Below are 20,127 nucleotides of genomic sequence, written 5' to 3'. Positions count from 1 at the left end.
AAAGATTCAAGATGGAAGTCCAGTACTGCGACAACTCAAACAAATCATTTCTACAAGAAAAATTCCAAGCAGGACCGAACGACAAGGATTAGATCCCGAGCTCCTTCAGTTACTAAGGCATAGGGATCGCGTTAGTTATGCCCAGGGGATTATGGTCCGCAGCACTATAGACCCAAGAACCCACCAGGCTGTGAATCAGAATATAGTGCCGCAACAACAGAAGGATCAGATATTACAAGCCTATCACGACCGTTCCGGGCATTTTGGAGTCAAGAAGACCAAGACAGCCATAAGAAAGAAATTCTTTTGGGTCGGCTTACGGTTGGACATAGAGAAATGGATAGAAAGGTGTTCTGCCTGTGTGGTGAGAAGAGACGTTCAGCCGGGGCAGAAAGCACCATTACATCCCATTTCTAGTCAACGCCCCTTGGACCTCGTAGCCTTGGATCATGTCAAGTTAGGGCCTAGTAATGCCGGATATCAATATGCCCTCATGATTATCGATCATTACTCCAAATTTATTGTAACAGTTCCGGTCCGAGATATCACCGCCAAAACCACAGCAGAAATCTTCTTGAAGAGTTTTGTCCGACCATATGGGTATCAGGAACGCGTTTTAACTGATCAAGGCCCCGCATTCGAATCGTTGCTGTTTACAGAATTGTGCAAAATCTATGGGTCTAGGAAACTTCGGACCACCCCATACCACCGACAAAGTAATGGGTTATGCGAGCGAGCAAACCAGACCCTATTGGAAATGATCCGGTCGATTCCGTTGCCCCAAAGACTAAACTGGCCTGCGTTGTTGCCAGAATTGACCTATCTTTATAATAATATGGAACAGGCATCTACTGGGTATACACCATACTACCTTTTGTTCGGAAGGCTGGGAAAACTACCCGCAGATCTTGAGTTAAATACGATCCCGGAAGATGCCCTCGTCCCACAAACCGAATGGGTGACGGAGCATAAACGTCGCATTGAGGAAGCTAGGGAAGTGGTAGAAAGGAAGATGGAAGAAGTACATCGAAGACAGGAGGATTATTACAACAGAGATGCGCTGGCTGAACCATTACAAGTCGGAGATAGGGTCTGGAAAAAGAACACTCAGCGTAAGAACAAATTGGATAATAAATGGGAACTCATACCATATATAGTAATTAACCTTCCCACTCCGGACACCGTTGTCTATGAGATAAAGAAGGAAGAAGGAATTGAAAGTAGAACGATAATGGTACATCGAAATCAGCTCAAGCTATGCGTATCCAAAGCAATGTCAGAGGGTGTACAAAGAGAAACCATTCCCGCAATAAAAAGTTGGGAAGATGCAAACCGTTATCCTTTACGAGATCCAGTTAAATTATTACTATTTATGGGTGGGCCCTTTCCATCCAGTAGAGGAGTTGTAGATGCCCTACCGCCTGCAAGCACCCCAGTGAATGAGAACGTCATGGAACCCAAACCGGTTCAGGAAAATGAGGATGAGATCAATATGGAAATAAGCTCAAAAAGGCCGGTTAGAAGCACTAGGGGAGTCAAACCACTCCGGTTTAGACAATTGTAAGTCCACTCTAAGTATGCATGAGATATTGTATCACACTGATTTAAGTCATTAGTATATGCAGTAATTTAGGAAAATTGTAAGACATTTTGTAACTGTTCGGTGGAAAAGTAAGATGCATGAGGACAAGCATCATTTAAGTGGGGCTGAATGTGGTGCCCCACTGCCGTGAAGATGATAATTGTGCACCACGGTAGTAAATATAGTGGTATTGTTGTCACCCACTGGGCAGTGAATTTATTGTATCTAAATTTATTGTATTTATTGTATTGAATTTATTGTATCTAAAAATCTGTGCTGCATGAACAATAGTCTGGGGGGACCCGCACATGGGGGATATGGAGAGAGACTGGCCCTGCACAAGAATAAAACTGTTGGGTCCTGGCGGAAGGATACGGGGACTCAGGGAAAGGAGGTGAAGGGGAGTGAGGACGAGTCAGTTGGCAGTTGAGCAACGGAAGAGAGGGGGTCTGAGCTAATGAAGCAGGGGAAGCGCTGAAAGGCTACGGAGCTTGAGGACAGGGTTTGGTCTCCCTTCGCGATCAGCGACTCTCACCCGGTGTTTGGCACCCAGCAGCAGTAGCGATGTGAGCTCTCCCTCGGCAGCAGTGAGCGGAAAATCCACGCCGGCGGGACCCGGGACGCAAGCCTCCAGCGGCGGTGGTGAGGAGCTGAGCTGAGGCGGCTGGCAGTGACGCAGAGATCCGGAGGGAGAGGAGAGGAGCGGCCTGTTGGTGAGTGACGGCCAGGGAGGCGGAGCCATCTATAATAAAAAGAAACAAAGAGTCAGCCACAGCTGAGAGTATAGGAAAGGTACCTTAACTTTATTAATCCTACAACTCCACGCAGCCACACCACACAGAGAGTCAAGCTACCTGCAAATAGCAATAAGTGCACTTATTAAACAGACTGAAAAGAAGTAAAAGACACACTGCAGTGTAATTCAGCATTGATTCAACACGTTTATATAGTAGTCCGGAGGCAGCAATCGACACAACTAGTAAGCATCGATAGGAGAGAAGATCGTATCGCAGTTAAGAGCTATCACATTTCCGTCAGGAATCAAGCCTCTGCTACCCTACTATGCTAACAACAAAGAGAGGGAGTCCGTGTAATACGTCCTAAAGTCAGGAGAATGAACTGAATCCGTCAAGTTACATAGATGTGCATGTCCACCCAGTGAGAGAGGAATACCAGTGACTTGGTAATGGAGTGACTAATAAATACCTTCATTAAGGCACTCACAGTCATTTAGAGTAACAGGGCGTTTTACAGATCTCAACAGTAAATTCTGAACGAGAGACTATAGCTTGGACGGGAATTAATTGTGATAGATCCACTGAGGGACGTCACCCATATTAGAGTGGTAACTGTATTCGTCCATCGTTAAGGACAAGTTCAATTAACATGATAAAAGTAGTACCCAATTGAACTGCATATTGAAGTCAGACTTGGGGAGTACCGGGGATGTGATACATGTATTAATCTTACAAAGTTGTAGTACGTACATTTAACCAGCAATACTGGTCTGTTAGAGTTTTACCAAATGTTTTATGCTTGTATTCACTTATAACCGGCATGTTATTAGAGAAAGTTGGGTATCCATTTATTTACATGCGGAATTGACAGTACGGAGTAGTGTAATAAACACGGTTACTAACTGTAAAGTTAATTATTCTGTTGACAATGAAACCGTATTGTGATGGTTTATCGAATTAATACTTATTTAACTTACCAGGAATTTCTTAAGCACCATTGCTATATCAATAAATTGAAATTAATTCTAAGCAACTAAAGGCAACGGTTATTTCTTAGGAGTTGTCCGACACACCTCTCAGCAAAGTTCTATACTGCTAAAGGTCCAGGCGGCAGGAATAAAAAGGTAACTCAACCAATCATCATATCCGTCCAAACCCGACACTTACCTGGTTTGTCACAGATGGATACAGGCTATACTGTAAGAAATATTAGTCCCAGTTGTCCTGACTAGTGATAAGGACAGTTCTGCAGGCTGCAATTAGGTAACACCTTACTCAGGGTAAGCGTTAGTTTGTGGTGGTGAAGGCCAGATGTCTCAAAAATGACCATATACAGGTCTGTGAAAGAAAGGGGTTCTGAGTGCTTGATAAAAATAGATTGGAATGTAGTAGATTGGAAGTCACGCGGCCACACTGCTACCAGTCAGGGTGCAGGCTTGCACACTGGCAAGAACTGGACCACAGTGGGGACAGGGATTAAAGAGGGTCACAAGGAGACCTGGGCACTTACAGGACTCTGACCCCCTAGAACACAAGACCCCAACCTACTGTACCTTACCTACAGGAGCGGTTCTAGGCACAGGCAAGCCGGGCAGGTGCTTGGGGTGCTGCGGCCTGAGGGCGCGGCCGCATTCACCCTGCAGGTGCCTGCCACCCACCCGCACCCCACACCCTGGTGCAGTTGGCTGTGTGGGAACCTGCTGCAGTTGGCACCTTCCCCTCAGCTGTAGCCGGAGGCAGGAGCTCACTCCTGAGCTCCGGCTTCCGGCTCCATCTTCTGGCTCAGGCAGTGTGCGGTTGTGCGGCGCTATGGGAGAGATGTCTCTCCTACAGGTCCGAGGAACAGGCGGCCAGAAGGAGGGCATTGGTCTGGAGCAGGAGTGGGGCTGGTGAATACTGTGTTGGGTTTTTTGTGTGTGCAAGCGTCGCTACTAGGGGGGCACATCAATTGGGGGCACATCTACTGGGGGCATCTCTACTGGGGGCATAACTACATGGGGCATATCTACTGGGAACATCTCTACTGGGGGCATAACTACAGGGGTCATATCTAAAGGGGGCATAACTACAGGAGGCATATCTACTGGGGACATCTCTACTGGGGGCATACCTACAGGGGGCATATCTAATGGGGGCATATCTACTGGGAGCATATCTAATGGGGGCACAGTGGCGTAACTAGGGCCCCGCAGCCACTGCGATTGCTTGGAGGCACAGGGCTGCAGGGGCGCCATTGCCGCCACCACTGATTTCTGCTATTTTGGGAAGGACACGGAGGGCACAGTGCTCGCCTCTCCTGTGTGTCCCTCCTGGGTCTCCGGCGGCAGCGACGTGTTTGTTAAATGAACTGCCTGTTCGTGAGCTCTGATTGGCTCATGAACTGGCAGTTCATTTAACAGACACGCCGCTGCCGCCGGAGACCGAGGAGGGACACACAGGAGAGGCGCGCACTGTGCCCTCCGTGTCCTTCCCAAAACAGCACAACAGCGGGGGAGGGCGGGGGGGGGAGGGGGAGGGGGTACCTGGCACTGGGGGGTATATATGTACCTGGCAGTGTGGGAGCATATTTGGCACTGGGGGGTATATGTGTACCTGGCACTGGGGGGCATATTTTGCACTGGGGGGTATATGTATACCTGGCACTGGGGGTGCATATTTGGCACTGGGAGTATATGTGTACCTGGCACTGGGGGGCATATTTGGCACTGAGGGTATATGTGTACCTGGCACTGGGGGGGGGGGATATTTGGCACTGGGGGTATGTGTAGCTGGCACTTGGGGGCATATGGGGCACTGGGGGCATATGTGTATCTGGCACTGTGGGGGAATATCTGGCACTAGGGGCATATGTGGCACTGGGAGCACAGGCCTAGCAACAAGCATTACCCCCTGGTTACAAGAACAACACCCAGCTTATGAAATCCCTGGCAACAAGCATTTCCCCCTAGCATCGAGCATGACACCCAGTGCATGATACCCCTAGAAACGAATATTACCCCCTGGCAACAAACTTGAAACCCAGCACATGATACCTCTGGCAACAAGCATAACACCCAACGCATGAAACCCCTGGCAACGAGCAGGTAATTTAAAAGTAATTAGAAGCCTTATTGTAGGACTTAATGTGTAATGGGCATTACGGTGTGTGGTATACTATATCACGGGCATTGTGGTATGTGGTATAATGTCTCAGGGTCATTGCAGTGTGTGGCATAATGTATCACGGGCATTGCAGTGTGTGGCATAATGTATCACGGACATTGCAGTGTGTGGCATAATGTATAACGGGCATTGCGATTCCTGTCATAATGTGTCACAGGCATTACGGTGTGTGGCATAATGTGTCGGGGGCATTAGGGTGTGTGGCATATTGTGTCATGGGCATTATTGTGTTTGGCATAATGTCTAAGGGCCATTGCAGTACGTGGCATAATGTATACTGGGCATTACTATAAGGAGGAAAAATGACAAATAATGTAAGGGGCATGAATCAGGATTATTTTTTTTCCTGTGGTGGCCAACGTCTGGGCATACAGGTTGCAAAACTGGGGTATTAAGTAGTCTTTTCCTGCAATGCCACGCCCCTTTATGCAAAGCCACACCCATTTCAGCAAGGCCACGTCCCCTTTGCAGCGCACGCAGATTCGTCACTTTACTAGTGCCAATTAATGGGGAGGGGGGTTGGGTGCCAGAGAATGTTTTGGCTTGGGGGAGAAAAATTTCTAGTTACGCCCCTGTGGGGGCATATCTACTGGGGGCATATCTACTGGGTACAGATCTAATCGGGGCATATCTACTGGGGGCATCATTACTGGTGGCATATCTACTGGGGACATCTCTACTGGCAGCATAGCTACAGGGGTCATATCTACTGGGGGCACATCTAATGGGGGCATAACTACAGGGGACATGACTACAGAGGGCATATCTACTGGGGGCATAACTACAGGGAGCACTACTAATGAGGGCATTGCATAGGGGGCACTTAATAAGTGCAACGTGTATAAGGGTTTACCTGTCACAGTGCGTATAAGGGGCTACTTAGTAGCAGTGCTTATAAGGAGCTACTTGTAGCAGTGCGTATAAGGGTGCAATGTGTATAAGCGTCTACCTGGTGCAATGTGTATAAGGGTCTACCTGGTGCAATGTGTGCAAGGGGCTACCTAGCGTAACATGTATAAGGGGCTCTGCTCTACTGTGGTGTAATGTGTGTAAGGAGCTCTAACATGGTATAAGGGGTACTACTGTGCGGTGTAATGTGACTGACGGACACTACTGTGTGGTGTAATGTGACTGATGGACACTACTGTGCGGTGTAATGTGACTGACGGACACTACTGTGTGGTGTAATGTGACTGACGGACACTACTGTGTGGTGTAATGTGACTGATGGACACTACTGTGCTGTGTAATGTGACTGATGGACACTACTGTGTGGTGTAATGTGACTGATGGACACTACTGTGCGGTGTAATGTGACTGATGGACACTGCTGTGCGGTGTAATGTGACTGATGGACACTACTGTGCGGTGTAATGTGACTGACGGACACTACTGTGCAGTGTAATGTGACTGATGGACACTACTGTGTGGTGTAATGTGATTGACGGACACTAATGTGCGGTGTAATGTGACTGATGGACACTACTGTGCGGTGTAATGTGACTGACGGACACTACTGTGTGGTATAATGTGACTGATGGACACTACTGTGCGGTGTAATGTGACTGATGGACACTACTGTGTGGTATAATGTGACTGATGGACACTACTGTGCGGTGTAATGTGACTGATGGACACTACTGTGTGGTGTAATGTGATTGACGGACACTACTGTGTGGTGTAATGTGACTGATGGACACTACTGTGCGGTGTAATGTGACTGACGGACACTACTGTGCGGTGTAATGTGACTGATGGACACTACTGTGTGGTGTAATGTGATTGACGGACACTACTGTGTGGTGTAATGTGACTGATGGACACTACTGTGTGGTGTAATGTGACTGATGAACACTACTGTGTGGTGTAATGTGACTGATGGACACTACTGTGTGGTGTAATTTGACTGATGGACACTACTGTGTGGTGTAATGTTACTGATGGACACTACTGTGTGGTGTAATGTGACTGATGGACACTACTGTGTGGTGTAATGTGACTGATGGACACTACTGTGTGGTGTAATGTTACTGATGGACACTACTGTGTAGTGTAATGTGACTGATGGACACTACTGTGTGGTGTAATGTGACTGATGGACACTACTGTGTGGTGTAATGTGACTGATGGACACTACTGTGTGGTGTAATGTGACTGATGGACACTACTGTGCGGTGTAATGTGACTGATGAACACTACTGTGTGGTGTAATGTGACTGATGGACACTACTGTGTAGTGTAATGTGACTGATGGACACTACTGTGTGGTGTAATGTGACTGATGGACACTACTGTGCAGTGTACTGTGACTGATGGACACTACTGTGTGGTGTAATGTGACTGATGGACACTACTGTGTGGTGTAATGTGACTGATGGACACTACTGTGCGGTGTAATGTGACTGATGAACACTACTGTGTGGTGTAATGTGACTGATGGACACTACTGTGTAGTGTAATGTGACTGATGGACACTACTGTGTGGTGTAATGTGACTGATGGACACTACTGTGCAGTGTACTGTGACTGATGGACACTACTGTGTGGTGTAATGTGACTGATGGACACTACTGTGTGGTGTAATGTGACTGATGGACACTACTGTGCGGTGTAATGTGACTGATGGACACTACTGTGTGGTGTAATTTGACTGATGGACACTACTGTGTGGTGTAATGTTACTGATGGACACTACTGTGTGGTGTAATGTGACTGACGGACACTACTGTGCGGTGTAATGTGACTGACAGACACTACTGTGTGGTGTAATGTTACTGATGGACACTACTGTGTGGTGTAATGTGACTGATGGACACTACTGTGCAGTGTAATGTGACTGACGGACACTACTGTGTGGTGTAATTTGACTGACGGACACTACTGTGTGGTGTAATGTGACTGATGGACACTACTGTGCTGTGTCATGTGACTGATGGACACTACTGTGCGGTGTAATGTGACTGATGAACACTACTGTGTGGTGTAATGTGACTGATGGACACTACTGTGTGGTGTAATGTGACTGACAGACACTACTGTGTGGTGTAATGTGATTGATGGACACTGATGTTTGTGCAGCTCTGCTAATGAAGTGATCGCACACTTGCACAGCATTTTCCCCTCAGATAGGCGGTGACTATCTGATAGAGATGAGCGCCTGAAATTTTTCGGGTTTTGTGTTTTGGTTTTGGGTTCGGTTCCGCGGCCGTGTTTTGGGTTCGACCGCGTTTTGGCAAAACCTCACCGAATTTTTTTTGTCGGATTCGGGTGTGTTTTGGATTCGGGTGTTTTTTTAAAAAAACACTAAAAAACAGCTTAAATCATAGAATTTGGGGGTCATTTTGATCCCATATTATTATTAACCTCAAAAACCATAATTTCCACTCATTTTCAGTCTATTCTGAATACCTCACACCTCACAATATTATTTTTAGTCCTAAAATTTGCACCAAGGTCGCTGGATGACTAAGCTAAGCGACACTAGTGGCCGACACAAACACCTGGCCCATCTAGGAGTGGCACTGCAGTGTCACGCAGGATGTCCCTTCCAAAAATCCCTCCCCAATCAGCACATGACGCAAAGAAAAAAAGAGGCGCAATGAGGTAGCTGACTGTGTGAGTAAGATAAGCGACCCTAGTGGCCGACACAAACACCGGGCCCATTTAGGAGTGGCACTGCAGTGTCACGCAGGATGTCCCTTCCAAAAAACCCTCCCCAATCAGCACATGACGCAAAGAAAAAAAGAGGCGCAATGAGGTAGCTGACTGTGTGAGTAAGATTAGCGACCCTAGTGGCCGACACAAACACCGGGCCCATTTAGGAGTGGCACTGCAGTGTCACGCAGGATGTCCCTTCCAAAAAACCCTCCCCAATCAGCACATGACGCAAAGAAAAAAAGAGGCGCAATGAGGTAGCTGACTGTGTGAGTAAGATTAGCGACCCTAGTGGCCGACACAAACACCGGGCCCATTTAGGAGTGGCACTGCAGTGTCACGCAGGATGTCCCTTCCAAAAAACCCTCCCCAATCAGCACATGACGCAAAGAAAAAAAGAGGCGCAATGAGGTAGCTGACTGTGTGAGTAAGATTAGCGACCCTAGTGGCCGACACAAACACCGGGCCCATTTAGGAGTGGCACTGCAGTGTCACGCAGGATGTCCCTTCCAAAAAACCCTCCCCAATCAGCACATGACGCAAAGAAAAAAAGAGGCGCAATGAGGTAGCTGACTGTGTGAGTAAGATTAGCGACCCTAGTGGCCGACACAAACACCGGGCCCATTTAGGAGTGGCACTGCAGTGTCACGCAGGATGTCCCTTCCAAAAAACCCTCCCCAATCAGCACATGACGCAAAGAAAAAAAGAGGCGCAATGAGGTAGCTGACTGTGTGAGTAAGATTAGCGACCCTAGTGGCCGACACAAACACCGGGCCCATTTAGGAGTGGCACTGCAGTGTCACGCAGGATGTCCCTTCCAAAAAACCCTCCCCAATCAGCACATGACGCAAAGAAAAAAAGAGGCGCAATGAGGTAGCTGACTGTGTGAGTAAGATTAGCGACCCTAGTGGCCGACACAAACACCGGGCCCATTTAGGAGTGGCACTGCAGTGTCACGCAGGATGTCCCTTCCAAAAAACCCTCCCCAATCAGCACATGACGCAAAGAAAAAAAGAGGCGCAATGAGGTAGCTGACTGTGTGAGTAAGATTAGCGACCCTAGTGGCCGACACAAACACCGGGCCCATTTAGGAGTGGCACTGCAGTGTCACGCAGGATGTCCCTTCCAAAAAACCCTCCCCAATCAGCACATGACGCAAAGAAAAAAAGAGGCGCAATGAGGTAGCTGACTGTGTGAGTAAGATTAGCGACCCTAGTGGCCGACACAAACACCGGGCCCATTTAGGAGTGGCACTGCAGTGTCACGCAGGATGTCCCTTCCAAAAAACCCTCCCCAATCAGCACATGACGCAAAGAAAAAAAGAGGCGCAATGAGGTAGCTGACTGTGTGAGTAAGATTAGCGACCCTAGTGGCCGACACAAACACCGGGCCCATTTAGGAGTGGCACTGCAGTGTCACGCAGGATGTCCCTTCCAAAAAACCCTCCCCAAACAGCACATGACGCAAAGAAAAATAAAAGAAAAAAGAGGTGCAAGATGGAATTGTCCTTGGGCCCTCCCACCCACCCTTATGTTGTATAAACAAAACAGGACATGCACACTTTAACCAACCCATCATTTCAGTGACAGGGTCTGCCACACGACTGTGACTGATATGACGGGTTGGTTTGGACCCCCCCCAAAAAAGAAGCAATTAATCTCTCCTTGCACAAACTGGCTCTACAGAGGCAAGATGTCCACCTCATCATCACCCTCCGATATATCACCGTGTACATCCCCCTCCTCACAGATTATCAATTCGTCCACACTGGAATCCACCATCTCAGCTCCCTGTGTACTTTGTGGAGGCAATTGCTGCTGGTCAATGTCTCCGCGGAGGAATTGATTATAATTCATTTTAATGAACATCATCTTCTCCACATTTTCTGGATGTAACCTCGTACGCCGATTGCTGACAAGGTGAGCGGCGGCACTAAACACTCTTTCGGAGTACACACTTGTGGGAGGGCAACTTAGGTAGAATAAAGCCAGTTTGTGCAATGGCCTCCAAATTGCCTCTTTTTCCTGCCAGTATAAGTATGGACTGTGTGACGTGCCTACTTGGATGCGGTCACTCATATAATCCTCCACCATTCTTTCAATGGTGAGAGAATCATATGCAGTGACAGTAGACGACATGTCCGTAATCGTTGTCAGGTCCTTCAGTCCGGACCAGATGTCAGCATCAGCAGTCGCTCCAGACTGCCCTGCATCACCGCCAGCGGGTGGGCTCGGAATTCTGAGCCTTTTCCTCGCACCCCCAGTTGCGGGAGAATGTGAAGGAGGAGATGTTGACAGGTCGCGTTCCGCTTGACTTGACAATTTTCTCACCAGCAGGTCTTTCAACCCCAGCAGACTTGTGTCTGCCGGAAAGAGAGATCCAAGGTAGGCTTTAAATCTAGGATCGAGCACGGTGGCCAAAATGTAGTGCTCTGATTTCAACAGATTGACCACCCGTGAATCCTTGTTAAGCGAATTAAGGGCTCCATCCACAAGTCCCACATGCCTAGCGGAATCGCTCCGTGTTAGCTCCTCCTTCAATGTCTCCAGCTTCTTCTGCAAAAGCCTGATGAGGGGAATGACCTGACTCAGGCTGGCAGTGTCTGAACTGACTTCACGTGTGGCAAGTTCAAAGGGCATCAGAACCTTGCACAACGTTGAAATCATTCTCCACTGCGCTTGAGACAGGTGCATTCCACCTCCTATATCGTGCTCAATTGTATAGGCTTGAATGGCCTTTTGCTGCTCCTCCAACCTCTGAAGCATATAGAGGGTTGAATTCCACCTCGTTACCACTTCTTGCTTCAGATGATGGCAGGGCAGGTTCAGTAGTTTTTGGTGGTGCTCCAGTCTTCTGTATGTGGTGCCTGTACGCCGAAAGTGTCCCGCAATTTTTCTGGCCACCGACAGCATCTCTTGCACGCCCCTGTCGTTTTTTAAATAATTCTGCACCACCAAATTCAAGGTATGTGCAAAACATGGGACGTGCTGGAATTTGCCCATATTTAATGCACACACAATATTGCTGGCGTTGTCCGATGCCACAAATCCACAGGAGAGTCCAATTGGGGTAAGCCATTCCGCGATGATCTTCCTCAGTTGCCGTAAGAGGTTTTCAGCTGTGTGCGTATTCTGGAAACCGGTGATACAAAGCGTAGCCTGCCTAGGAAAGAGTTGGCGTTTGCGAGATGCTGCTACTGGTGCCGCCGCTGCTGTTCTTGCGGCGGGAGTCCATACATCTACCCAGTGGGCTGTCACAGTCATATAGTCCTGACCCTGCCCTGCTCCACTTGTCCACATGTCTGTGGTTAAGTGGACATTGGGTACAGCTGCATTTTTTAGGACACTGGTGACTCTTTTTCTGAGGTCTGTGTAAATTTTCGGTATCGCCTGCCTAGAGAAATGGAACCTAGATGGTATTTGGTACCGGGGACACAGTACCTCCAACAAGTCTCTAGTTGGCTCTGCAGTAATGATGGATACCGGAACCACGGTTCTCACCACCCAGGATGCCAAGGCCTCAGTTATCCGCTTTGCAGTAGGATGACTGCTGTGATATTTCATCTTCCTCGCAAAGGACTGTTGGACAGTCAATTGCTTGGTGGAAGTAGTAAAAGTGGTCTTACGACTTCCCCTCTGGGATGACCATCGACTCCCAGCAGCAACAACAGCAGCGCCAGCAGCAGTAGGCGTTACACGCAAGGATGCATCGGAGGAATCCCAGGCAGGAGAGGACTCGTCAGAATTGCCAGTGACATTGCCTGCAGGACTATTGGCATTCCTGGGGAAGGAGGAAATTGACACTAAGGGAGTTGGTGGGGTGGTTTGCGTGAGCTTGGTTACAAGAGGAAGGGATTTACTGGTCAGTGGACTGCTTCCGCTGTCACCCAAAGTTTTTGAACTTGTCACTGACTTATTATGAATGCGCTGCAGGTGACGTATAAGGGAGGATGTTCCGAGGTGGTTAACGTCCTTACCCCTACTTATTACAGCTTGACAAAGGCAACACACGGCTTGACACCTGTTGTCCGCATTTCTGTTGAAATAGTTCCACACCGAAGAGCTGATTTTTTTGGTATTTTCACCAGGCATGTCAACGGCCATATTCCTCCCACGGACAACAGGTGTCTCCCCGGGTGCCTGACTTAAACAAACCACCTCACCATCAGAATCCTCCTGGTCAATTTCCTCCCCAGCGCCAGCAACACCCATATCCTCCTCATCCTGGTGTACTTCAACACTGACATCTTCAATCTGACTATCAGGAACTGGACTGCGGGTGCTCCTTCCAGCACTTGCAGGGGGCGTGCAAATGGTGGAAGGCGCATGCTCTTCACGTCCAGTGTTGGGAAGGTCAGGCATCGCAACCGACACAATTGGACTCTCCTTGTGGATTTGGGATTTCGAAGAACGCACAGTTCTTTGCGGTGCTACTGCTTTTGCCAGCTTGAGTCTTTTCATTTTTCTAGCGAGAGGCTGAGTGCCTCCATCCTCATGTGAAGCTGAACCACTAGCCATGAACATAGGCCAGGGCCTCAGCCGTTCCTTGCCACTCCGTGTGGTAAATGGCATATTGGCAAGTTTACGCTTCTCCTCCGACAATTTTATTTTAGGTTTTGGAGTCCTTTTTTTACTGATATTTGGTGTTTTGGATTTGACATGCTCTGTACTATGACATTGGGCATCGGCCTTGGCAGACGACGTTGCTGGCATTTCATCGTCTCGGCCATGACTAGTGGCAGCAGCTTCAGCACGAGGTGGAAGTGGATCTTGATCTTTCCCTAATTTTGGAACCTCAACATTTTTGTTCTCCATATTTTAATAGGCACAACTAAAAGGCACCTCAGGTAAACAATGGAGATGGATGGATACTAGTATACAATTATGGACGGACTGCCGAGTGCCGACACAGAGGTAGCTACAGCCGTGAACTACCGTACTGTGTCTGCTGCTAATATAGACTGGTTGATAAAGAGATGTCGTAGTATGTATGTATGAAGAAGAAAGAAAAAAAACCCACGGTTAGGTGGTATACAATTATGGACGGACTGCCGAGTGCCGACACAGAGGTAGCCACAGCCGTGAACTACCGTACTGTACTGTGTCTGCTGCTAATATAGACTGGTTGATAAAGAGATGTCGTAGTATGTATGTATGAAGAAGAAAGAAAAAAAAACCACGGGTAGGTGGTATACAATTATGGACGGACTGCCGAGTGCCGACACAGAGGTAGCCACAGCCGTGAACTACCGTACTGTACTGTGTCTGCTGCTAATATAGACTGGTTGATAAAGAGATGTAGTAGTATGTATGTTTAAAGAAGAAAGAAAAAAAAACCACGGGTAGGTGGTATACAATTATGGACGGACTGCCGAGTGCCGACACAGAGGTAGCCACAGCCGTGAACTACCGTACTGTACTGTGTCTGCTGCTAATATAGACTGGTTGATAAAGAGATGTCGTAGTATGTATGTATGAAGAAGAAAGAAAAAAAAAACACGGTTAGGTGGTATACAATTATGGACGGACTGCCGAGTGCCGACACAGAGGTAGCCACAGCCGTGAACTACCGTACTGTACTGTGTCTGCTGCTAATATAGACTGGTTGATAAAGAGATGTCGTAGTATGTATGTATAAAGAAGAAAGAAAAAAAAACCACGGTTAGGTGGTATACAATTATGGACGGACTGCCGAGTGCCGACACAGAGGTAGCCACAGCCGTGAACTACCGTACTGTACTGTGTCTGCTGCTAATATAGACTGGTTGATAAAGAGATGTCGTAGTATGTATGTATGAAGAAGAAAGAAAAAAAAACCACGGTTAGGTGGTATGCAATTATGGACGGACTGCCGAGTGCCGACACAGAGGTAGCCACAGCCGTGAACTACCGTACTGTACTGTGTCTGCTGCTAATATAGACTGGTTGATAAAGAGATGTCGTAGTATGTATGTATAAAGAAGAAAGAAAAAAAAACCACGGTTAGGTGGTATACAATTATGGACGGACTGCCGAGTGCCAACACAGAGGTAGCCACAGCCGTGAACTACCGTACTGTACTGTGTCTGCTGCTAATATAGACTGGTTGATAAAGAGATGTAGTAGTATGTATGTATAAAGAAGAAAGAAAAAAAAACCACGGGTAGGTGGTATACAATTATGGATGGACTGCCGAGTGCCGACACAGAGGTAGCTACAGCCGTGAACTACCGTACTGTGTCTGCTGCGACTGGATGATAAATAATGATATAAAAAATATATATATATCACTACTGCAGCCGGACAGGTATATATATTATATAATGACGGACCTGCTGGACACTGTCTGTCAGCAGAATGAGTTTTTTATAGAATTAAAAAAAAAAACACCACACAAGTGAAGTCACACGACGAGTGTTTAACTTTTTCAGGCAATCACAATATAGTATACTACTAACTATACTGGTGGTCAGTGTGGTCAGGTCACTGGTCAGTCACACTGGCAGTGGCACTCCTGCAGCAAAAGTGTGCACTGTTTAATTTTAATATAATATGTACTCCTGGCTCCTGCTATAACCTATAACTGGCACTGCAGTGCTCCCCAGTCTCCCCCACAATTATAAGCTGTGTGAGCTGAGCACAGTCAGATATATAATATATACATAGATGATGCAGCACACTGGGCTGAGCAGTGCACACAGATATGGTATGTGACTGTCTTGTACTCCTGGCTCCTGCTATAACCTATAACTGGCACTGCAGTGCTCCCCAGTCTCCCCCACAATTATAAGCTGTGTGAGCTGAGCACAGTCAGATATATAATATATACATAGATGATGCAGGCATGCAGCACACTGGGCTGAGCAGTGCACACAGATATGGTATGTGACTGAGTCACTGTGTGTACCGTTTTTTTCAGGCAGAGAACGGATATATTAAATAAAACAACTGCACTGCTGGTGGTCACTGTGGTCAGTCACTAAACTCTGCACTCTCTTCTACAGTATCAGCCTCAGGTCAATCTCTCTCTCTCCTAATCTAAATGGAGAGGACGCCAGCCACGTCCTCTCCCTATCAATCTCAATGCACGTGTGAAAATGGCGGCGACGCGCGGCTCCTTATATAGAATCCGAGTCTCGCGAGAATCCGACAGCGTCATGATGACGTTCGGGCGCGCTCGGGTTAACCGAGCAAGGCGGGAAGATCCGAGTCGCTCGGACCCGTGAAAAAAAACATGAAGTTCGTGCGGGTTCGGATTCAGAGAAACCGAACCCGCTCATCTCTACTATCTGATCGCAGGGCAGCAAAAACACAGCCCAGCAATCAGATCTGAATTACCCCCTAAGTTGTAACCTAATTGCAGCCTGCAGCATCATCCTTATCACTTTTCAGGACAACTGGGACTAATGTTTAATACAGTTTAGTCTGTATCCATCATTTGTATACTGACTTTAGGGGTAATTCAGATCTAATCGCAACAGCAAATTTATTAGCTAATAAGCAAAACCATGGGGGTCATTCCGAGTTGATCGCTAGCTGAAAATGTTTGCTGCGCAGCGATGAAGCAAAAAAAACGGCACTTCTGCGCATGCGTATGCGGCACAATGCGCACGCGCGACATACTTTCACAACGGCCAATGTAGTTTCACACAGGGTCTAGCGATGCATTTTAGTTGCACTACTGGCCGCAGAGTGATTGACAGGAAGTGGGCGTATATGGGTGTCAACTGACCGTTTTCAGGGAGTGTTCGAAAAAAGCAGGCATGCCAGAAAAAACGCTGGCGTGGCTGGGCGAATGCAGGGCGGGTGTGTGACGTCATATCAGGAACTGAATGGTCTGAAGTGATCGCAAGCGCTGAGCAGGTCTGAAGCTACTCTAAAACTGCACAAAATCATTTTGCAGCCGCTGTGCGATCCTTTCGTTCGCACTTCTGCTAAGCTAAAATACACTCCCAGAGAGCGGCGGCTTAGTGTTTGCACGGCTGCTAAAAACAGCTAGCGAGTGATCAACTTGGAATGACCCCCCATGTGCACTGCAAGTGGGGCAGATGTAACATTTTGCAGAGAGAGTTAGATTTGGGTGGCTTATATTGTTTCTGTGTAGGGTAAATACTGGCTGCTTTTTTTTTACACTGCAATTTATATTTCAGTTTGAACACACCCCACCCAAATCTAACTCTCTCTGCACATGTTACATCTGCCCCCCTGCAGTGCACATGGGGGGTCATTCTGACCCGATCACACGCTGCAGTTTATCGCAGCAGTGCAATCGGGTCAGAACTGTGCATGCGCCGGCGCCGCAGTGCAAAAGGCCGTCACTGAGCTACGATTGCCTCTGCCTGATTGACAGGCAGAGGCGGTCGCTGGGTGGGGGGGGGGGTGGGGAAGCGGAACAGCGGCGTTTGGCAGCCGTTTCATGGGTGCGGTCCGGCTAAGGCAGGCGTGGCCGGACCGTGCGGAGGGCGGGCTGCAGGGCTGCGTGATGTCACACGCAGCTGCTGCGGGCCAGGGAGCGACGAGTAGATCCCGCAGGGCTACGATTAACTCGGAATCACCCCCATGGTTTTGCCCATTAGCTAACAATTTTGCTACTACGATCAGGTCTGAATTAGGCCCTTTGTAATTAGTAACCTGTGTAAAGCATTGCATACCTGTTGTTACACACACATATATATGTGGAGCACTGTGACACTGATATAATTAAAGTCTTAGTATTTCCTATTCACATTTCATTCATTCCATGCTCTGACCCACATTCAGCTCACTGTATAGTTGATCTTTAGGTATAGGCTTTCAAATAGAGTTTTTGGGTAACCCTAGGGTCCAGCTTCTACCATCCTAGTTCCCTTTGTAGCGAAGCACATAGTCTCTCCTCCTAGCTATATATCTTGTGTACAGTATGTTTCTTACAAGTGACCTTGAAGTGAGATGCACTTACAATAATTAGTTTAAATAAATGTTTTCTTATACTGCCGTGTGTTTATGCCGCTGCTCTGTCGCTTAGTAACCAGCCAGCTCTCTGCAACCTTTGGTCAATATTGGTGAAAACGGTATTGTAAGCTGTGAGGTGATCATATTGACTGGAAATGACTGTCTGCGCATACAGTATCTGTACTATTTAGTAAAAAGGGCCTGATTTATGTCTGTAAGAAAGGCAAAAAAAGCAAGTAACTTTGGCCCAGATTTATCAAGCCTTGGGGAGTGATAAACGGCATGGTGATAAAGTATGAACCAATCAGCTCCTAGCTGTCATTTTTCAAACACAGCCTGTAACATGGAAGTTAGGAGCTGATTGGTTGGTACTTTATCACTGTGCAATTTTTCACTCTCCAAGGCTTGATAAATCTGGGCCTTTGTGCCATGCAAAGGGAGCAAATACATTTATATGTTTTCTGTGCAGGGTCAATACTGGAATGCTAAAAAATGCAAAATCATGCACTTGAGTCTCCAAAACACAAAGGCTAAATATAGAATCAAGGGTACTATACTGGAAACTACTGAGGAGGAAAGGGATCTAGGAGTCACTATTTCAGGTGACATAAAGGATAAATATAGTATTAATGGCACTATACTGGAAACTACTGAGGAGGAAAGGGATCTAGGAGTCACTATTTCAGGTGACATAAAGGATAAATATAGTATTAATAGCACTATACTGGGAACTACTGAGGAGGAAAGGGATCTATGAGTCACTATTTCAGGTGACATAAAGGATAAATATAGTATTAATGGCACTATACTGGAAACTACTGAGGAGGAAAGGGATCTAGGAGTCACTATTTCAGGTGACATAAAGGATAAATCTAGTATTAATGGCACTATACTGTAAACTACTGAGGAGGAAAGGGATCTAGGAGTCACTATTTCAGGTGACATAAAGGATAAATATAGTATTAATGGCAGTATACTGGAAACTACTGAGGAGGAAAGGGATCTAGGAGTCACTATTTCAGGTGACATAAAGGATAAATATAGTATTAATGGCGCTATACTGGAAACTACTGAGGAGGAAAGGGATCTAGGAGTCACTATTTCAGGTGACATAAAGGATAAATATAGTATTAATGGCACTATACTGGAAACTACTGAGGAGGAAAGGGATCTAGGAGTCACTATTTCAGGTGACATAAAGGATAAATATAGTATTAATGGCACTATACTGGAAACTACTGAGGAGGAAAGGGATCTAGGAGTCACTATTTCAGGTGACATAAAGGATAAATATAGTATTAATGGCACTATACTGGAAACTACTGAGGAGGAAAGGGATCTAGGAGTCACTATTTCAGGTGACATAAAGGATAAATATAGTATTAATGGCACTATACTGGAAACTACTGAGGAGGAAAGGGATCTAGGAGTCACTATTTCAGGTGACATAAAGGATAAATATAGTATTAATGGCACAATACTGGAAACTACTGAGGAGGAAAGGGATCTAGGAGTCACTATTTCAGGTGACATAAAGGATAAATATAGTATTAATGGCACAATACTGGAAACTACTGAGGAGGAAAGGGATGTAGGAGTCACTATTTCAGGTGACATAAAGAATAAATATAGCATTAATGGCACTATACTGGAAACTACTGAGGAGGAAAGGGATCTAGTAGTCACTATTTCAGGTGACATAAAGGATAAATATAGTAGTAATGGCACTATACTGGGAGCTACTGAGGAGGAAAGGGATCTAGGAGTCACTATTTCAGGTGACATAAAGGCTAAATATAGTATTAATGGCACAATACTGGAAACTACTGAGGAGTAAAGGGATCTAGCAGTCATTATTTCAGGTCACATAAAGGATAAATATAGTATTAATGGTACTATACTGGAAACTACTGAGGAGGAAAGGGATTTGGGAGTCACTATTTCAGGTGACATAAAGGATAAATATAGCATTAATGGCACTATACTGGAAACTACTGAGGAGAAAAGGGATCTAGGAGTCACTATTACAGGTGACATAAAGGATAAATATAGTATTAATGGAACTATACTGGAAACTACTGAG

Source organism: Pseudophryne corroboree, chromosome 2 (genome assembly GCF_028390025.1).
Source record: "Pseudophryne corroboree isolate aPseCor3 chromosome 2, aPseCor3.hap2, whole genome shotgun sequence".
NCBI lineage: Eukaryota > Metazoa > Chordata > Amphibia > Anura > Myobatrachidae > Pseudophryne > Pseudophryne corroboree.
Note: the sequence above shows the minus strand (reverse complement) of the source record.